The 6,000-nt window shown below is 32.9% G+C and overlaps 1 long non-coding RNA gene across 2 annotated transcripts in view; it reads left to right on the forward strand.

Moving 5' to 3' along the window:
- LOC136002610 (uncharacterized) overlaps nt 1-5,637 on the forward strand; it is a 36,925-nt gene extending 31,288 nt beyond the window's left edge. The window contains exon 4 of one of the 2 annotated variants that reach the window (XR_010607932.1): nt 5,219-5,637. This is a non-coding gene — a long non-coding RNA (uncharacterized LOC136002610). Of the gene's footprint in view, nt 1-4,715; nt 4,887-5,218 lie in introns of those variants that run through there. The other variant, XR_010607930.1, reaches the window with a different exon arrangement.
- The last annotated feature ends 363 nt before the right edge of the window (nt 5,638-6,000 follow it).

Below are 6,000 nucleotides of genomic sequence, written 5' to 3' on the forward strand. Positions count from 1 at the left end.
ACTCTTTCTATAGCTGTAGTCATCCCTGTTGTACCTTTCTAATAATATTCATAGATTAACCATCAGAACTGGAACAAATGTTTAAGCTGTGATTAATTCATGTACTGGAACAATGATGTTTTATATTTTGTTCTCTGCCCTTTTATAATGACTGCATAGTATTTGCAAGGTTGTCTGTTTGTTTGTTTTTCTTTATTGGATACTGAACAGTCTTCAAAGAATTATTACATTTTTCTTTCATTTTTTTCCTAAGGACTCAATAGCTAGTTCAGAGTACTCTTCCCCCATACACTTTACTTTTAATGTATTGGCACTGAAATCCGTCTGCTATTTTATTAGTGATAATTATTAGGAGACCTTTCTATAGATCCTCATGGCTACCACCAAACTTTATAAACTTGTTATTTCCCACTATTTGCTAGTCCATTTATGAGTTTTGTGAATAAATCTTGAACTAGGTGTAGTATGAAGATGATAGAATTTTCCATAAACCAAATTTTTATGGGTGAAGAAAAATTAACAACTACTATGAAAATAAACTAAGAGTAAATGCTGTAGGTCTATAGCAGGTTGTTTAATTAATGTTTTTATACACTAAATTATAAGAAGTAGATTAAAATATTTAAAATTATGACAAATAGAAACCCCCATGTTAAATATCTTCCACCATAGAAGTACCAGTAATTATTGAGATGCTTTCCAAATAAAGTATCAAAAGTTATTTTGTGAATAAAAATCATTATTATGAGAAGATTGTGGACTTGGACAGTTCACACATATTCTAAGACCTTTATTCTGCTGGCTGTAAGGACTTCTTTGCCTTTTGAAAGATTTAAATGAACACCTCTTGTACCAGTATTAGGGTGACCAGCAGGACTAGGGAAGTGATTGTGCCCTGTACTCAGCACTGGTGAGGCCGCAGCTCATTGCTTATTTTCTGGAGGTATCTACTTCTTCATATACATTGTACTGAGATCCTAGCCACCAGATTCAGTGCTTATTATTGTAAAGCCTAAGCCCATTACTGCATCCAGCCTAAAATTTCTAAAGGCTTTTGACTAGAAAAGAATTTTTAAAACAGAATAACGGCAAATATTTCCACAAGGGGCTATTCAGTACCCTCATTAAAGAGAAGATACTATTACAAAATACCTTGATAATATCTTAATCCTCAAGTGTTCTAGTTATGATTGTAATAATTACAATGCTAAAGAACTTAATGAAAACAAAAATTATGAACATATATCCCATTTAAGAATTTTTACATTGTTTTATTTTCAAAGTAAATATAAGACATCCTGAAAACATGTAAATGCAACTAGATGTATAGAGAAACTAACTGTCATTTGCAAATGTGTGAAGAAAAGCCTGCTGTGACAGCAAAAGGAAGTGGAGATCATGTTGGTTTGTACTTGTTAGAGTTAAAATCAGCTTAATCATAGCACTGTTTCCTTATTTTTCTATATACAGAAGTGTCTCTTTCTAGTCATTTTTGTTGTCTTCCCCTAAAGTACTTTTTCTTGGGTTGACTAGACATACTAGTAGATAACGTCATATTTCTTACCTTTCTGTCCTTGTAAGTATGTGTGTTAAAACCAATTTAACAAGAATAATAACTCAAATTTCATCCACAAATTGAATAACATCAAATGTTTTGAAAAAATCAGAATTATGTCATTGCATTTTACAGTTATCATATAATGTATATAATGTAATACTGATCATCATCAGGGTACCTGTGCTTCTTTGCAACTTACACCTGTTAGAAAAACCAACATAGAGCTTGATGACAGAGCTCAATTTTCTGTATTTTTGAGGCTAGCTTAGAAGCAGAACTCTCTGCTCCGAAAGCCTGTTTCTTTTAAAAAGTCTTTCTTTAGCCATTCTCAACATTACCTGCTTCTCCACCATCAACGTGAATTCCTCTCCATCTAGGTAGCTACCTACACTAATGGCTGTTCATGGTACCACTATTTTAACTGAATCACTGCCTGGAAAGCCCTTGTGATGCAAAGGTTGCTAATCCTGATATCTATTCTCCATTTATGTTCACTCCGTCATGAATGTCTCACGTGAAACCTAAAGAACTAAATTTTTGAGTTTTTCACTTCATGCATTAATATTTTATTATTTTTTAATTTATTTATCTCTCACACACTTTGCAATTTCCTATTTCCATATTTTTTCCCAGTAATGGAATAATGATCACTTTGAAGTGCTGGCTTATTAGATCCATTTATCTGACAATGTTTAAACATGAAAAACTGTTTGAATTTATCTTTTCACATGATAATTAGGAAAGAAAAGCAGGGATTTTCATTATTTTCAATAGATAATCCCAAACCATTCTAAAAGAGATGACACAGCGGTCTGATTAGTCTTATTACTTTATTTAAACTAATTTGTATTGTGATATACTAGTAGCCTTTGCTTAGCATCAGTCCTTATTCTCAGGAGATGTCCAAAGGGCATCCTGTGGATTTTCAGGTTTCAGGATGATGGAAATCTGTTTTCAGCTTCCAAAGACAGAACTGTTTGTGCAAAAGCTCTTTTAACTCCTTTAATGAGACATGTCAAAATGAAAGGATATATGTGGTGCTCACTTCTGATAAAGGTTTGACATCCCTGACACAGAAGTTTTAAAACATCTTCAGAGCACAGACAGGAAAAAACCTGTTAAGCCAAAGGCAGCATATCATGGACCAATTAAAAAATAAGCTAGAAAAAGAAACCTAAGTTTGCCTGTAAAGAAAAACTTAGAGACATTATTACTGATTTTGATATATGTAATGTGTTTTTATTAAAGTGCATGCTTGATTTAAATAAGAATGTTAGGTTTGTAACATCTAAGACATATCATTCAGGAATATGAAAAATTATTTGATCAAATTTAAGAATAGGAGCATACCTTGACAAGCTTGTGAACAGTAGTTTCTGGATATACAAACAACATCTCAAACAATCTGAGTGGAGGAACAGACAATCACAATTCAGAAAGTACCAAATATGAAAGCGTTCAAAATATTAAATTAAATATTTTAATTTTTGATATTTGAATCTTTTTTTTCTTTGAGATTCATTGTTTATTAGGATAAGTTGTCTGCAGCTAAGAAATCAATTATGGCAAATTTTACATCTTTTTTGGCTTGATGGTCCTGGAAACAGTAAAATTATACTTATTATGAGTATAGCATAGACAGCTCCTCACTTAAGAAAAAATTTAGAAACTAGCTCTTGCCAGAGGGTTATAAAATTGAGAAAGAAAAAAAAATAACTAGAGATGAAGAGTTGTACAGACTTTCAAGACCATGAGTTTCTCTCACATCTGCACATACCGTTTCTTCTACACAGTTTGATTCAAGCTCTCCTGGAAAGCAAGAATCTTTTTCATCAGCTTTTGTAGACCTTGATCACTCAGATCCATAGCCATGCTAAAAGTAGCGGAGCATGGTTTGGATTCATTTTGACTGTAAAAACGGAATATCCTATGAAAGTGTTTTTAAAGTAAAGATAGTGAATCAGATTTCTTAGAACCTGCAAGCTGAGTAATCCATTAATATGGAATATTGTCACAATATGTGATTTCATAATTTTCCATGTGAGTACACACACTATTCATACATATTGATTTAATAATGCAGACAGGCAAATTGTTTTCAGGGTCTGTTATCTGTGAGCTATTTGCAAATTGTGCAAGGTGACTGTGTGTTTATGATTTGCTTTGTCTTATTGTTGCCACTTTTCTAGAGATTATATGAACATTTTAAAAGAACCATACATTTCAGAAGATAAAATGGGTAAAATACTTCACCCCGGCATAAAGCTGGAAGTGTTCTCATGATTACCATTTATTTTTGGCCACCATATGCTTGAGCATTCAGTAATAACTGAGTGGATTCCTTTAATAACAATAAATAAAGTTTAATTCATTTCAGATGTATAATTTTTTTCCCTCCTCCAGAAACCTGATGATTTTATTAAACTTATTCTATTAAATTTCTATATTGCTTTTTTTTCATTAATTGTTTGCAAACTGTCCTTTTCTTCTTGGTCTGTAGGTCTTCCAATGGACTTCAGTGTATTAGACTGCAGCAATGTTTTAACAGCAAGGCAGACACATATCAGTTATTATAATCTGCTGAAACATCTTATTTAGCCATTTAGTCCTTTAGAAAGCAAAGAAATGGTTTTGCTGTAGCTCTCTGAGTACCTGCATTGATTTGGTTAATGTTTGGTGCAAAAAATGGGGAAGAAGCACAACTGTCTCCATTTTTCAACCCAGGAATTTTTGAAGCAAGACTTTTCGATTATTTATTTTGAAAGACTTTTTTTTTTACCATTTTTGTCAAAATGTAGTTTATTTTTAAGGGAAACTACCAAGAACATAAACCCCCCTTTTTAATCCCAAATATTTCCAGTTTACCAGCAAAAAAGTTATAACAGAGTACAAACTGCTGTAAGAAGAGTCATATATGTATATTGGATATAAATTTTCCTCATATAAACCCATACATTTTGCACTGCCATCTTTTTCAAAGCATAAATCACTGAAGACAAGTATCCACATTTTCTGCTTGGAGCTTGGCCTATTGCATTACATTTCCTACTCAGTGTGTCTTTTGCGAAGGTCTCTCAAGTGCATAGAAAATGTTGTCGATATTATATCACCTGCATTATACACTGAGCAAATAATAAAACATTTCTGTCATTTCCAGCTGCCACTATAAGAAAAAAACTACAGAGGAAAATGTACTTTGGTGACCTGCATGTCTCAAAAAATTAAAATGTACAAAATACAGTAGAGAATCTGAACGGTCTGACTGAATAAATGTTATACTTCATAATCAAGACTTGAAAATGCAAGTGATCTTCCAAGAAAATAATTTTGTGCCAGAACACTTGGAGGTAACACATCAAAACTAAATAACAGTTATTTTATGGCACCAAGGGGAGCTTCAAGACTCGACTGCAAGGCTCATTCTTCTGTGTATAAGTCCATATGTCATTGCCTTATATTCAACATGAGCTCTATCAATTCTGCCATTCATTCTGGTGAGCAGACATGTACAGAAACTCTCTGATTTTTGGTGATGATTCATCTATGCCAACTCACACAGCATCTCAGTGCCGCTTTATTTCCTGTCAACAATTTTGTCATGTTTGCTCTTGGATGAACTGTGATTCACAGATGTCAACATTCCTTTTTCTTCTTTTTCAGCTTAGCACTGTGTTACTTGCACCTTTGAAAAGCACATCAATGGCACAGTGTGTCCAGGAAGAGCAGTTTACTGCTGTAAGGTGAAGGTATTCTGGCAAATATAGATCAAGAGTTTCACTTGTTTTCAGAAGAAATAATTAATGTACAACAGATTCAGCAAACTGGACTCAGTTTAATAAATTTTCCTTCCTGAAAATCAAGGTTCATTAGTATATAATTTGTAGAAGGGCTGCACTGCAGTTCTTTGCTGGTGGAATTACTTTAAACCAAAACTTCCGTTGAATAAAAAATGTGGCTTTTTGTGCAATAAAATAAAGGCATTTACTTGGCCAGAGTTTAAGAACGGAATTTACACGGTAATTATTGTATTACATGTCTTCAGATGTTGGTAAAAAAATTTTCTTTCTTCAAATTGGAAAATGAAGGCAGTGTTCATGGTTGTATATTCAAACTGAACAATGAAATTTCATGTGAATAAACAGAATATGTTAGTCTATATCACTACATCCTGTACATTAAAGAGTGTAAATATAAACTTAAAAGAGTAACAGCATTACAATAGCATTGTATCTTAAACTGAATTTTTAAACCAAATAGAGTCACTGAAAATAAACAATGCCACTAACAGAAAAGTTTCCAAACCACTATTCTGTGTGTAAAATAGGAAGAGGAGAAATCGTGTCACTAGGTTACTAGTCCTAGATATTCTGTTTGTGCTTCTGCTACCAAAGGATTGGTTAACAGAGAACAAGACATCACTTTTGCAGTATAGCATTTCTGTC

Source organism: Caloenas nicobarica, chromosome 1 (genome assembly GCF_036013445.1).
Source record: "Caloenas nicobarica isolate bCalNic1 chromosome 1, bCalNic1.hap1, whole genome shotgun sequence".
In the NCBI taxonomy this organism is placed as follows: domain Eukaryota; kingdom Metazoa; phylum Chordata; class Aves; order Columbiformes; family Columbidae; genus Caloenas; species Caloenas nicobarica.